This window comes from Nannobrachium achirus (assembly GCF_963921795.1).
Source record: "Nannobrachium achirus genome assembly, chromosome: 15".
NCBI classification, from domain to species: Eukaryota; Metazoa; Chordata; class Actinopteri; order Myctophiformes; family Myctophidae; genus Nannobrachium; species Nannobrachium achirus.
The window spans coordinates 37,087,153-37,103,455 of NC_137822.1; positions in this window are offsets into that span (position 1 = coordinate 37,087,153).

Sequence of the window (16,303 nt, forward strand, 5' to 3'; positions counted from 1 at the left end):
TTTATTTGTATTTGTACATTTTTGTATCGTCTTGAATGTACACATTGACCTGAGCAAAACAAATTTCCCTTGTGGATAATAAAAACATCTACATTAATGTTGTACAACCCAGCTTAGTGTCAGGTGCCCCCAGGGGCCACACATACTACAAACTATATCAGTGTTTAACCCCTCAAATGGCCATGACTCAGTGACCATTGCTCGGATCAGTGCAATACAGGACTAGATGTTCATGTTTAGGAAGAAATCTAGTATCAATATAGTCTACAGTGAACAACCCAACTCCAGAAAGTATGGGAGGACTGACATGAAACTCACTTGGTGGGAATGATGAGCTAAACCTGAAGACCTGCTGTCTTCAGTTGTGTGCACGTTCTCCACGAAGTACTAATATAGTCCACAGTCAAACAACTAAAGTAAATAATAATATAGCCGGGGATCGAACCTCCTGAGCCATTGCTTGTACTGTACTGTAATGTACTGTATGTAGCCTAAGGCAGGTGCTTGTCAAAGTGGGATCTGGGGAAACCCAGGTGCCAAATGAGTTTAACCCATTCAGAATGGGTACACAGTATTGTGTATTATTTTATGCTTTAACAATAGCAGATATACAAGCTCACAGCACGGCACCGAGTGCCGCACTGCGAGCTTGTAGATCTGCTATTTTTGAAAAATCGTGAACATTAGAATTTTGACCCGATTCTAAGGTTTTTTGAAAAAACAATGTTTCTGTGTCAGCAATCTGGCTAGCCATCGTCAAAGAAAAGGTCCTTTTCACTTAACTGGAGCTCAGTTAGTCTGTTCTTGAGAGACTACTATGTCAGTAGTTCTCAAACTTTTTCATGTGAAGGACCCCCAAAATTATATTTATCTGGCCACGGACCCCCGCATCTCAAAATATTTAGTTCCAGGGACCACCCCCAGAAGCAAAATTTGAGTTACAAACGTTTGCTTTGAAAATACATACTGTATACTGTATTCAAAGATTTGCACACATTTTCACGACTTTTTCAAAAAATAGCAGATCTACAAGCTCGCAGCGCGGCATATCTGCTATTTTTCAATAGTTAAAGCAGTCAATAATTCTAGGCCTAAATGGGTTAAATGTCACTCAGCTTCAATTCACTTGAAATTATTACAAAACAAAAACAAAATTGGTGATTATCATAATGATGTACAATTATTGTCATAATTGATTAGCATCCCTGGTCTTTATTCTGCTCTGTTCTAGCTCCTGTATGCCAGTGGTTCAAAAACATTTTCATGTCAAGGACTCCCAAATTAATTGTTCCGCGGACCCTCATTTGAAAATATTTTGTGCCAGGCAATTTCTTTCAATATAAAAAAAAAAGGAAATCTGCAAGCTCACAATAACACATTTTTCCGTATCCAGTACGATTTCAAACTCCTGATTGGTTAACATTGGTATCCTGACCTGAAAATGTATTTTCTGCTGCTTATTGAAGAGCTGGAGAGACAGGGAGACCCCCTGTTACTGAACAAACACTCTACAGGCTACTGTCACAATGACGTACAACATTTCTTTGTTTCCTCTCTCCTCGAACAAGCACTCTAATACTGCAGCAACGATGGACAAAATGTTTGCGTTTCCTCCCTCCTCAATCCATTTCCTCCATGCATCCTCGGTGGGAGGGACAAAAGCTGGACTCAAAACATAAGGATTAAAAGATCTGTTACCATCACATACTACAGGACAATCTGATATTATACTCTTCTGATAAGACATCAGATTATGTTAAACATGTGGGCACACACTACAAGATATTAAAACAATGATGCATCACACACTACAGGATTCTACACAGATTCTTGGGGGTTGGCCGAACGCAGCACCTCACTCACGTTGTTTCATCTCACATGATCACATGCTGCTTCTGCAGAAGCAGAAGCAGCATGTATTATCTGACCAGCATTATGGAAATAACGAACAGAGCCAGTTGTGATATGCCTGAGAAGACGCGTTATATACAATGATCTTGCCACATATCTACTGTACAAGCCTCATGCTATCCAACATGCCGCAGGTTGCACTACAGACCGGTATGTGCCAAAGGTTTACTCATTCACTTCACATCTGTCTTCTTGTAGACCGTCTTTATCCCAGTCCTGCCGTGCCTGTACCGCTCTACTCTGACAGTAACAATCCAGAAAAATATTAACTCATTGCATGCCAGGCCCGATAGTCCCGAGATTATTTCAATGTCTTTCCCTGCCAGGCCCGATAGTCCCGAGAATTTCCGCCATTTTGAAAAAAAAAAAGAAAAAAAAAAGAAAAAAAAAAATCAAAAAAAAATTTTTTTCAATTTTTTTTTTTACCCCAAAGAATGTAGTAGGCATGATAGAAATCGCGAAAGTGCATGTTTAACCCCCATAGCAACCCCATCTATCAAACATGGCAGCCATCTTTGTTTACATTTTAGGAAAACATAATGGCTTCTATCTCATGAATGCCTGAACGGATTTCCATTCGGATTTTTTTGTTTGAAAGCTGTGAGCAATGTGGACACACGTGGTGCATTATCTAGGCATGGGTGTGCATGATCCGTGCACTATGAATTACATGGAAGTCTATTGGAGACTGGAGGCATGGTAGAGTACGAAGGTATTGTTAAATGGCGGGGAATGTGTTAAAGAGGTGGTGTCATAGTTTTGTACTTTTTCTGTTTTGTGTCTATAGAGTTAACATTATTCTAATGGACCACCGGAAGGAGTTAAAATGTGCAAATTTGCCTTCTTATTGTGTCTAAAAAGACATATTTAGCCACTTGTACGCATGCCCCCACACACTGAAATCAAAACACTAAAATCGCTAAAACAATAGAAAGCAGTAAATGATAACATTTTAACCCTCATCTTTTCTTCTCTCTAATTACAATCTAAAATATGAACCCTTGTTGTAAAAAAAACAAAGTTGTCCTTTAAAAAGACACAAGGAAAGGACACAAGTAAGGGAAAACAAGGATATAATTCAGTTCCGGGGACGCACCCTGTGTGAACTGAACTGACTCCATGGAACAACTAACAACATGCTGGAGTTATGAAAATACATCCAGTCCAGTGTCCACCCACCGTTCGCTGCTATGCCTTTAAATAAGTGAATGACAATGTATTTCTACATGACTAATGCAAATGTCACAAACGTCTGTGTCAAGAGTGTTTGAGGAACTGTTGGCACCGACAATACTTTGTCGCCGTCAGCAGGGCACAAACCTTGTATCTCCATTAGGGCTGTCACAATTATTACATAATCATCTAATTGCAATTATTTGACATAATCACGATTATTTTTCATAATCGTCATAATCGTTTCCATGTTGAAAAAAGTTCATATATTAAAAAAAGAAAAGTCAAAAATAGTGGAAATGGCAGATCTACAAGCTCACAACGTGACGGATTGCGACGCGTTGTGAGATCGGCTATCGTCGTAGATCGGCTATTTCCACTATCAATGTTCTTTTTTAAGTATAAAGTTGTCAAATATGTCAGTAATTTCTTTGTATATTTAGGTTATGTGTCATATCTACCATGTGCAACTTCAAAGCCTAAAAGCCAAACAAAAATGACATTTTCAACAACAAAAACACAATTAAATCCTTAATCGCAATTATTTGTCATGTAAAATGTCATAATCGTGACAGAGTAGACCTAATCTCCATATTTATACCTTTTTCTTTCTTTCCATATTACAGTCACAAGGATCAAAAATCTTACTGCAAGCTCACACCACATCGTGACACGTTGTGAGCTTGTAGAGCTGCTATTTTTCATTTACACCGTATACATTTTACAAGTTCCAAAATGTATACGTTTTGAAGCGTGTGCGTGGGGGTTTTATAAACATTGAACCAAAGAAAAGTATTCACAAGAGCTTGTGACTAAATAACAACTACATTAAATCCATTTGGAACAAACATTCTTTTTGACCACTTCCTGAAAATGTACAGTTTTGGATATACAAGGTTTTCACCAGACACGATATGTGAAAGCAAACTGCGATGTGAAATTGTGCAGCAGAGGTCAACAAGCACACAGGAAGATCACCCAGCCAGCCACAACGCATCACCGACATGAAAAAGCACAATGCTTTTGAATAGGCGATCTACAAGCATGTAGACTTTACTCAATTATTCAATGATCTGGAAAAGTAATTGGTAGAATAATCGCTAAGAAAATAGTCATTAGTTTGGAGCCCTACTTGAAAGTATCACATTTTGCACAGGCAAACTTGTGCCTGTACCACACGCACATGGTTCTCTCGTAGGCATGCACAGTGCACACAAACACACGCACACACACGTTACAAAAGAAGTCCTAGTAAAAGAAAAATAGATGCCATTGCCCAGAATATGTCAGCCTGCTGGCCTAACAATAGGATTTTTCAAAAGCTATCTTTGACCTTATCGTGTCTGGATCTAGCACATATAAAGTCATTTCATCGTACTGAAAAGCAAATGGAATTAACACAAAGTGGAACCTCGTGCTAAAGTGTGCATGTTCACTTAGAAAACAGTAAAAATACCAAGCATATTTCCCGGAGTGAGATAAGACTGTTATTAGGACAACTTGTTCAACGTGACATTATACAGTAGCTCTACCTGGAAGGACATTGTTTTGACAAAATGGTAAACAGTCTAGATCAGGGGTCTTCAACAGGTGGTCCGGGACCCCTAGGGGGTCCTCAGTGTTACCACAGGGGGGCCAACAAATCCTTGTGTGATAGGATAATTATTTTCAATTAAAAACTTTGAACCCTCGCATCCCTATTCTGAGGAGAACTTTAGCCAAAAACAGCAGATCTACAAGCGCTCAACGCCTCGCAGCGCCTCGCAGCGCCTCGCAGCGCCTCGCAGCGCGAGGCGTTGAGAGCTTGTAGATCATCTATTTTCATTAAAGAGGTTTGGTGTAGAGGTCAAAAAGAGCAGACCAAGTACAAAAGTACAAAAAACATTAACACAAATCCAACAGACTGATGACAGTGCTTTCAAAGAAGTCGATGAAAATCTGCATAACGCATTTATACAATATGTAGAGGGGGTCCCTGCTTCATCTCTCTCTCAGTTAAGGGGTCCTTGGTCTGAAAACGTTGAAGACCCCTGGTGTAGATGTTAGTAGTAACTAACAAGTTGCATTATCTGGTGATGGTGTAGCACATCCCCCCCACACAAGGCAGCGTCAGACAGAGAAAGGAAAATCACACCCGTGTGAACTGAGCGGTGGTCATGGAGGCTGCGCAACAGCAAAACAAATATATAATAATAATTATAATTATAATAAAAAATATTTAAAAAATATTTAAAAAATATTTAAAAAAATAATAATAATAAAATATATATATATATTGGGGGGGGGGGGGGGGGGGGGGGGGGTGCTTGCTTGCGTGTGAGAGAGAGAGCCATCCATCCATCCATGTCACTCAGGCCACCACTGGTATTGCAGTTGATGCTCAGGGCAGACTAGACTCCACACACGGCCACGCTATGGAGACGGTGTGACCACCGCTCAAAAATCGATGTAGACAAATTGATATGTTGATGTGGCCTTACTGGCCTATAATACATAAGGTCAATGTAACACAAATACATGACAAATGTTAATAGAGAATGTACATTTAACAAGGGGTCAGATTTTAACCATGGGCAATGTAGTGAAAATTAAACTTCTCAAAAGTTTGGCCTGGGCTATGGATATTATGTTGATATCTGAATATAGTAATCGCTAGGTATTTGGTTAAAATATATTGTTGTTTGACATTGTCCATATGACCCAGCCCTATTAAAGGCATACTGTGCAACTTTGCCTTGTGTTTACACACGTCAAAACAATAAATACATGTTTAACAATCATGTCCCTCCTCCATACAGCTATAGGGTAGTGTGGTGGGGTTTAACTGCAGAAACAGATTGCCCTCTCTCCCTCTGCATTTGCATTTGTGTTTTTCAGACAGGGATGTTTTTTGGCAACCAAAACAAACCGTGAAAACACCAAAATACAGCCAGAGGGCAACGAGTTCCTGCAGTTAAACACCACCACACTACACCAGTGTAGGGCTGTCACGATTATTATGACATGTTATATGACAATTAAATGTCACTAAAATAATTGTGTTTTTGTCATTGACAATTACATTTCCGTTTGGCTTTTAGGCTTTGAAGTTGCACATGGCATTGGCAGATATGACACATAACCTAAATATACAAGCTCACAACGCGTCGCATCGTGACCTGTTGTGAGCTTGTAGATCTGCTATTTCCACTATTTTCTTTTTACGTTTGAAAATATATGAACATTTTTCTAAATGGAAACGATTATGACCATTATGACAACATAATTGCGATTATGTCAAATAATTGTGACAGCCCTACACCAATGGCTGATGAACTGCTGTTACAGAGGGGAATTATGGGTAAAAAATCTATACATCCTTGTGTTACTGTATGTCAACACAGGGCAGAGTTACATACTATCAAACAGCACACAAGTGCTACTTAAAACACCAGGCCACTTCGATGTGTGTGCCTTGTCTGCAAAGGTGGCACACAGAGCTGGGGTATCAGCGAATTCTGTGCCTTTCCTGCCAAAAATGCAATGTGTCTCTAACTGACTGACTGTACTAATGTGATAAGAAGCATTCTGTCGCTCTCGGGTGGAAACCTTAAAACAGTTACTTATTTTAATCAACAGTTAAACCAGTGAAAATAGTCGATCTATAAACTCATCACAATGTGGCACATTGTGAGCTTGAAGATCAGCTATTTCACTACTTTTTGTGTGGCACTTGTATGATGAAGTGGGACATTCATTTATGCAAAAACGAAAAACGTTATTTTTATTTATATAATGGGCGCGCTCGCGTTGGGTGGCACAGTGGCAAAGTATCTGCCCACCACCGCGGAGTCTAGGGGTTAGAATCTAGCGTAGTAAATGCGGCATCGCAGAGCGTCTATACAAACACAATTGGCCCATGTTTGGGGGAGGGACACCGGGCAGGGAGGATGATATTTGTAGACACAGGCTGTCAGCGGGGAGTGTTGGACGGAAGGAGTAGGATGGACTCTCTATTCTACGTCCTCCTTGTGGGGCCTCCTCACCGGCTAATAGGATAGAACTGCAGTGCCAACTCACAGAAATGTGAGAGGAGAGGAATCAATTGAGATGACGACTAAATTGGGGGGGGGGGGGGGGGAGGGGGGAGGTGTACAATGAAATAATATATAATAATAAAGTGGGTGGCAGTGGCTGAGGGGTAGATGAAACCGTCATTAGAACATGGAGGGTTCCCGAAGGTTTCCCAGTTCGATCCCGGGCTCCCCCAGAGTTGGTGTCGAAGAGTCCTTGAGCAAGACTCTGAACCCCTAGTTGATCCCGGTGAGCAGGTTGGTGCCTTGCATGGTTTCCTCCGCCATATGTGTATAGTGTGTGAATGGGTGAATGCGATGCACAATCTCTGTAAAGCACCTTGGATGAAGGCGCTAAATTAATAAATGCACTGTTTACCATTTAATAAATACATCGAAATAAGGAGATACGAGGTTTCTGGCCGCCAGCGGCTTTCAGCTCTCTCATTAATGGTGTGTACATTTGACGTGTGGCTGGTGACTGGCTGCGTGTTTAAACACATGGTCAGAGGCTGCATGCCAGGAATACACACCCACATGCAGCCAAGCAAACACAATACACCCAGCGGTGGGAAGTGACTAAGTAAATGTACTCAAGTACTGTACTTAAGTCCAATTGAATTAACCAAAGCTGTCAAAAAGTTCTAATGGGGTAAAAAAACAAACAAAAAAAAAACACTATTTGTCTCTGAGATGTAGAGGAATGTAGAAGTATAAAATAAAATATCAAAACATTTAAGTAAATGTACCTAAAGATACTTGAACATATGTGCTTAGTTACTTTCCAACGCAGCCCGTCTGAAGCCAAACCAATAGAATAGACGTGCCTGAACCAAACAAACAAAGCTTACACACCACACAGCTGGGTAAGGTTGGAGGTGGATTTACCACAGCGCCAACATACAACTGAATTGAGGGGGAAACGTGTTTTTTCTTTCTCCAGACTAATATTACGAGTGTGATTCAATTCACCCTTTAATCTTTCAACGTCATACTGTAACTGTGTTTACTGTTAACAATGTAACTTCCACAACATTAGATACTGTCAACATACGCTGTATAGGACCAAGGACCAATTATTGGTATTATTTCATGTTCAGCTCACTGAATACCAATTACATTTAGGCCTATTACCGTACTAAACTGAAATGAATGGAAACGGCTTCTTTCCATGTCAAGGACCCCCCAAATGAACATGCATTTGATTTTGCCATGTACCTCCATCAGAAAATTGTTGTGTGTTGTGTCAAAAAGATATTCTGTTTCTTTTCCAAGATCCTTTTGAAAATAGCAGATCTACAAGCTCATGTTGTGGAGCTTGTAGAACGATATAGTGTTATTAGCCTAGTGTTATTTTGATGCCATTTTCACCCATTTAGAACGGGTACACATTATTGTGTATCATTATTTTATGCTTTAACTATTGAAAAATAGCAGATAAACAAGCTCACAGCTTGTAGATCTGCTATTTTTGAAAAATCTTGAAATTAAAAATTTTGACCCGATTCTATAAGTGTCTTTTGAATCCTTCTAAGATTTTTTGAAAAACCTATGTATGTCAGCAATCTGGCTAGCCATCGTCAAAGAAAGGGTCCTTTTCACTTAAATGGAGCTCGGTTAGTCTGTTCTTGAGAGACTACTATGTCAGTGGTTCTCAAACTTTTTCATGTGAAGGACCCCCAAAATGATATTTATTTGGCCACGGACCGGACCCCCATCTCAAAATATTTAGTTCCAGGGACCACGCAGAAGCAAAATTTGAGTTACAAATTTTGAGTTAAAAATACATCTTTATATTACAAAAGAGTAAGTTATCTACTTCCGGGTCATGTATCGCTAACTTAAATACCAAACCACTTGGCCAAGATGTACTACATATGTACTAAATATAGCTTAAAAATTCAAACACCCATGTCACCTTTGCAAGATGTCGTTTCCAAACCTCTGTATACAGTTGTATTCGTTATTACCCTCATATTTTGCCTCTTTATAAAATAGTCCGCCGGTCAAATATGTCCGACCGGAAACGTGCGCTGCGGCACAATAGTTCCGCCACAATAGTTCCGCCACAATAGTTCCCCCCCCATTTTTTTTTTTTTTTTTTAAGGTTTTTTTTTTTTTTTTTTTTACTTTTTTTTTTTTTTTTTTTTACTAGATGTGAGCGGCCCGAAGGGCCGCGACCCTCTAGTATATTCAAATTTTTGCACACATTTTCACGACTTTAAAAAAAATAGCAGATCTACAAGCTCGCAGTGCGGCACTCTGTGCCGCGCTGTGAGCTTGTATATCTGCTATTTTTCACTGGTTAAAGCATTCAATAATTCTAGGCCTTAACATGAAAGCACATCGAATGTTACTAGTGCCAACTACATAAGTGGTCAGGTATGAATGGTATGCATGTAAAGCAGTCAGAAAGTACTATACATGCCACCAAAAACGATACTGTTCACATATAACAAGCCAGGGTTTTTTGTCCAAAAAACATAAGTACACTATTGTTTTCTTTGTTTTATATAAAGCCTATAATGCCTTGCAATGGAGCCAACCTTTGACAGCATAATGTGTGATGCTGGCACATAGCAGTGGTTCTAAAACATTGTTCATGTCAGTGATAGGCCCGTCACAAATATTGCATTATCGCTGACTCGCAAGTATTTGAGATGATCACAATTATTTTTGCATCATCATCATCAAAATAGTTTCCATGTTGACAAAATGTCATACATTTTCAATGTCTCTACAAGCTCACATGTCGGATATTTGCGTTTTTTTTATTTTTTAAAGAATAGTTATTAAATGTCATTTTCATTAGTTAAGATGGTTAAATCTGCCCAGCGCAACCAATTTTGTTTATGAAGCCTAAAGGCAAACAGAAAGAAAGGTAACTTTTGTTCATATTTACGTTCCAATGTTCAATGGCAAAAACAATTAAATTATCATATATTATTTATATGACATTGAAGTAAAATGTCATGATTGTGAGATTCGTGACAAGCTCAGCCCTAGTCAAGGACCCTAAATGTACATGTAATAGACCACTGACACCTATATGAAAGGATTCAGAGCGACCACCATAAGTTAGCTATAGTTTAGATTTAGTATAGAATTCTAAAACAGTCTTTACTAAATGGAGATTGATTTGATTGACTGATTGATTGAATACTTTATTAGCAGTAAGAGTTTGAGGGGGGGAAAGCACATGAAAGTAACTTGACTCGGCCAGATGCTGGCAGTAGTGCGTATACTGCATATACCGCCCTACTTTTACCATCTGGAATTGCTCGGGGAGACTCGATGTAAGGTGCGGGCCATTTTTTCAAATTCTTTAGCAGGTGATTGGATGGGGCCGTCTGTCTATCACAGTCTGGGAGTGCCAACTCCAACCACTCATATTTGCCTGTCTGCATGACATTACACCCAGAATCCGCCTCCTGGGTTTCCACATGGTCTGCAGTCAGACTCTATTGGCTCAGAGCCGCTCAGAGCCCACCCGTAGCTGCAGCTGATTCGTCCGGTCTGGGACTTTACGAGCGATATCAACTCTCCCCGAGCAGTCTGAGATGGTAAAGTAGGGCGGTACGCACTGCTGCCACCATCTGGCGGAGTCAGGTTAACAGGGAAGTAGGCCTACAGTTCAATATAAGTTCTGCTAAGAGGATTTCAAACCAAAGAAAGCCTATGGCTTGTCTCCATTGGGGTGCTTTCCAAGGGCCCCAATGACGGTTGCGAGAGAGAGAAAGCTATGATCTGAAATAATTGTGAAATGCAACCGTTCCTCATTTTGCTGGTGGACGCCTGTGGAATCCCCTCATGGACCCCTGGTGATCCCAGGACCACCAGTTGGGCTATAGCACCAGACACAGAAGAAGTGTCTGTACTTCAAACAAAAAAAATGAAGTCTGGTGCTTTGCTATTCCAAGAATGTAATCTCTTATGCTGAACCATATGCACTGATGTATGTACTGGCAAATATGGAAGCCTTTCTTCTAGTGCAAGGGTCTTCAACAAGGGGTCCAGTACCCCTAGAGGGTCCTCAGAGTTACTACAGGGGGTCCTCCAAATCTTTCTCTCCTTTTTTATATTCACCACTTGAACCCTAGTGTCCATTTTCTGAGAACTTTGGCCAAAATTAGCAGATCTACAAGCTCACAACGTCTAGCAGCGCGAGGCGTTGTCAGCTTGTAGATCGGCTATTTTCTGCAAAATAGGTTTGGTGTAGAGGGGAAAAAGAGCAGACTGAAAGGTACAAGTACAGAGTGAAAGGTCACGTTTATTAAGTATTGCCGTTTCAAGTGGTTAAATATCTGAAAACACAAATTGACATGAATCCAAAATAGACTGACGATTGTGCTGTCAAACAATGAAACTAAATGGAATCTATGAAAAGGTTGTGGGGTCCCTGCTTCATCTCTCTCTCAACTAAGGGGTCCTTGGCCTGAAAACGTTGAAGACCCCTGCTCTAATGTACGGCTGCTGTGAGACAGACAGACAGACAGACAGACAGACAGACAGACAGACAGACAGACAGATGACAGACAGACAGGCCTACTATTTAAATAATATCCTGACTTAAAAGTACCTTTGGCCTGTTTTTTTCTTTATGGCCCTACATTAATAACTAGATAAGACTGTAGTGTCTGTCTGGATGTCTGAACAATGACACAACACAATATAATGACATGACATGATTGCAACACCCTTGCCAGAAGAACGCCACCCTTCACACACAATCCCATCGAACAGACAGACAGCCTAATATTATGTCATTTGGTCTCAATTTGTAGCATCCGAGAATAATAAGAAGAGTGCAGTACAAATGTAACCAAATGGGTCCCATTTAGACCCGTCAGGCTCCCATTTGAGTTAAATATTGTACACCCTCATATTATGTCAACTTCACACGTATACATTCTTCTATACATCTATGCAATATCATTTGCAGCAGTCGGCTGAACAAGGAAATCGCAACAACCAGCACCACCACACCCCGCACACAAGAATGCAGAGCCGGAGGCTGCATAGTTCAGTTCAGTGTTGGACCGCTACGAACTGCACCACCATAGTGCACACATTGTCATTAAAAAAGAGAAAAGCTATTGTAACTGTTATCGGTTTGTTGTGTTGACGTTCTAAGTGTTGTACTCTCAAAAACGTCTGCAGATCGAGTCCCATGGGGCCTCAAGTCAACCCTGTTGCTGTGTTATAATAAACATAACACACAGCCTGAGGGAAGATAAATATGGGTGCGACGTTGCAAAATAGCAGATACAATTCTGATTTATGGATTCATTTAAACATTGTGGGGGGGTTCAAAAGAAGCTTTATACAAGCTTATAGTGGAACGCCGTGAAAAAGTTGTGTCAAACGGTGGAGTGGGGGGGAAAAAAACTTTTTTTCCTCTCTCCCTCAAGAACGACCAAACTGTGAGCAACATTTAAACCGTTTTTAAACCCAGCAGTCGTTAAAGGGTGGAAGTATAACGTCGCCACAAAGATTTTAAACGTTTAACCCCGTTTAAAACCATTCTAAACTAGCTTTCTAACTGTGGAAGTCACTTTTCTACTTCTTCTTCCAAGAACGCCAAACTCGCAGTCAGTCAGTCGGACTCGGAAGGAAGTAAAAGTGCTGAAAACACACACAAAAAAAACTTTTGTTATTCAACTCACCTCTGAAGTGTCTGTCTGTCCGTCGCACTGCGCGCCTGTCCGTGTGTCCGTCCGTATCTGTGTGTTATCAGGGTATAATGTTGTATTGTAACGTGGTTCTATTCTTTCTCCTGTGCTATCCAGACAGAGATGTTCTTTAGGGTGAAGGAAGGAAGGGCAGTGGAGACCTTTTTTTTTTTCTCTTTTTTTTTCTCTTCTTCTTCTTCCTTCCCTGTTGGGTCCAAACTCCACCCTCTCTCTCCAGCGCCTTGACGCGCAGTGTAAAACAAAATATATAGCTAGAAATAATAACTAGAAATGACGCAGTCCTTTTATATCTGAGCTGTGTCTTGTAGTGGAATGTTTTTTGTTTAAAGGTTGATGAAGCACTTGTCACATTACAATTGACAATGACTTATAGTTAGCCTACAGTATAGATGGTGTGTTTGTAAATGTTGTTTTGATTGATGAAATGCACAGAAACTGTTTTAATTGATGACATACTGTTATAGCCTACCTTTTACAAGTTAGAGGTATGGCATAATGCAGTAGGCCTATATGTGAATAAATGAATTTGTATTGGTGTAGGCGTAGCCTATATTTGTATAACAATCAGTTCCATGTTTAAGAATTGTAGATGAAACGTGCAGAAACAGTTTTAATACATTTTTGCATCAGAACCTCCACCGGCTGTCCATCCGTCAGTCTGTCTGTCCGTCACGCCACGTCACACTTTTGGCCCTACTCTTATTTCTGGCACCATTGCCCCTATCCATCCAAACTTTGCACACTCCTTCCCTTGGCTGCATGGCAAACCACAACCTCCGCCCCTGATTTCTCACATGCCCCTCTTCTAGCGCCACCATGAGGTTGCTTTTTGCAGACAACATTATTGTGTACATGGCACCGTTGCCCCTATCCATGCCAAACTTTGCACACACACTCCTTGGCTGGCAAACCACAACCTCCACCCCTGATTTCTCACATGCCCCTCTTCTAGGGCCACCATTAGGTTGCTTTTTGCAGACAACATTATTGTGTATAGGTCTACATGTGACCTGACCTGATGGTCGCTTATCTCCCGATTAGGGAGTCTTACTGGTATGGTTAGAGGTACGGCATATGCAGTATGTAGAGCTTAAAGGAGTAGTTCACCCCTTTTTTCTATTGATTACTCATGCCATGGAGAGTAGAGTTCAATAATATTTTTAGTTTTTTGTTGCATTCATAAGACAAAAATTTGATAACAATAAATGTACCCCCATTCGTTCCGGATGGTGACCCATTTCGAAACGGGTCACCATCCAGAATCAATGGGGGTAAATTTACTCAAATCAAATTTTTGTCTTAGGAATGTGACAAAAACCAAAAAATATTATCGAACTCTACTCTCCATGGCATGAGTAATCAATAGAAAAAAAGTCATTTTGGGGGTGAACTACTCCTTTAAGATTTCAGCCTGAGCCCACGCGGACTGCGGGGTGGGCCCAATTTGTCACGTTTTTGTCAGGCTTTGGGTTGGGTCGGGCTTTGTGACTGTGTAAAGGGGAGCACACATTGGCTGCGGACAACATTTTTCACTGCGCGGGCAGCGCGGCAACGCCTTGAAAATAGAATAGTGGCGTAAGCGGCGGGCGAGGCGTGAAGATATGTTTTGGGGCTTTTTTGCCTTTATTGATAGGACAGCAGACTGACAGGAAATGAGGAGTGACACGCAGCAAAAGCCGCAGCAAATAGTCGGGATTAGGACTCGAACCAGCGACAAGCTGTCAGGCTACACTGAGCCTATGTGATATGCACCTGGGCCGGTAGGCTAGCAGGCACCCCAAGCCTACTTTTACTTAAAGTGATCCCTGGCTAATACGACAAATATGCCTTAATACATTATAATTGTCCTCTATAACTACAATGTAAAATTAAAAACACCTTAAATATTTTATTTCTTCTAGATATAGCTAATCTTTCACTCAATAGGGGAAATACCTGTCGCAAGTTGATGATGTCATAAATGTCATGTGTGATCTGTGATCTATCCCTATGGAATTTAAAGTTATACTATGTAACTTTTTATAAAACATATCTTAAAATTGTCCTAACTATTAAATCGCTAAAGTTTTAGAACCCCCACTCCGTTCATTTCAGCCCCAAAAGCTTTTTCTTTATATGTTTTCTACTTAGCCGTGACAGGGGCGGGATTTCGCGGCAAAATGACGCCATCTGCTTCATCCGTATACGTTGTGTATACGTTGGCCAATCACATTGCAGATCATACACACATGATACACTACCGGCCAATCACGTCTCTTCAGGAAATAGCTTACTTCAACAGCTTTGTTTACGCTGGTCTAGAAGTAGCTATCCTGTAACTCCCCAACGCCGGTCCGCAGAGGGACACGAGACACCTCCACGGATGCGTGGCGAGGCGGACGCGGTGGTCTGAAGGCCCGGTCCGTGGCGAAAAACGGCTGAAAAAAGCAGACTTGACCGCGGTTTGCTATAACGCTACTGACCACTGGTTGAGCAACTTACACAGTATAACTTTAAGGCATGCATGTGAAAAAAAACATTTGAAATATTGATTTGATGCTCATATTAACCATAGGAAGTATTACATTTGCTTTTATTTGCACATGCATGCTATAAATTCCATAGGGATAGATCACACATGACATTTATGACATCATCAACTTGCGACAGGCATTTCCCCTGTTGAGTGAAAGATTAGCTATATCTAGAAGAAATAAAATAATTAAGGTGTTTTTAATTTTACATTGTAGTTATAGAGGACAATTATAATGTATTAAGGCATATTTGTCGTATTAGCCAGGGATCACTTTAAGTAGAGCCCTAAAGGCCTGTCCATAGGCTACTCTCTCCGACCACCGAACCTTTCATCGGAAAGGTCCGGTTCAACTGCAAAATGACGTCACTCGCATCTTCTGGAAAGCATTACCCCAAATTAGAGTTCGGAGAGCTCCACATCGGAAAGTCAGAACTTTTGGACGAAAAGTCCGGTGGTCGGAGACAGTATGGACAGCCCTTCTGACGAAAAGTTTGGTGGTCGGAGACAGTATGGAGTCAGCCCTTAAAAGCCTGATCAATTTGTAAAATCTGAGGATTGTACTAGTAGGACACCTCAGGGCGACAAGCGGCCCTAAAGGGCGAGGTCGCGCCATGTCTTGGCCATCTGGCCAGTGATGTATATCGGACTGGTTACCCATACAGTATATGGAGACCCCTGGTACCTATATGGAGATATGCTGTGAGAGCCCAAACATGCTCAGTTATTCGTTATGTGAAAGTCCTATGATGTCTATGATATCTGACATCATACCCTTTTATGCCCATACATGGAGATGCCTGTCTGCAGAACCAGCCACACAGATATGGGCTTGGGTCTTGGCCATCTGTCTTGGCCATATATGCATTCTGTTAGTGTGGCATGTGGCCGATGTGGCCTCCATACATGGGCATTCCAATATGAAGTCCTGTTAGATATGGACTTAATATTGACCAGGGAAC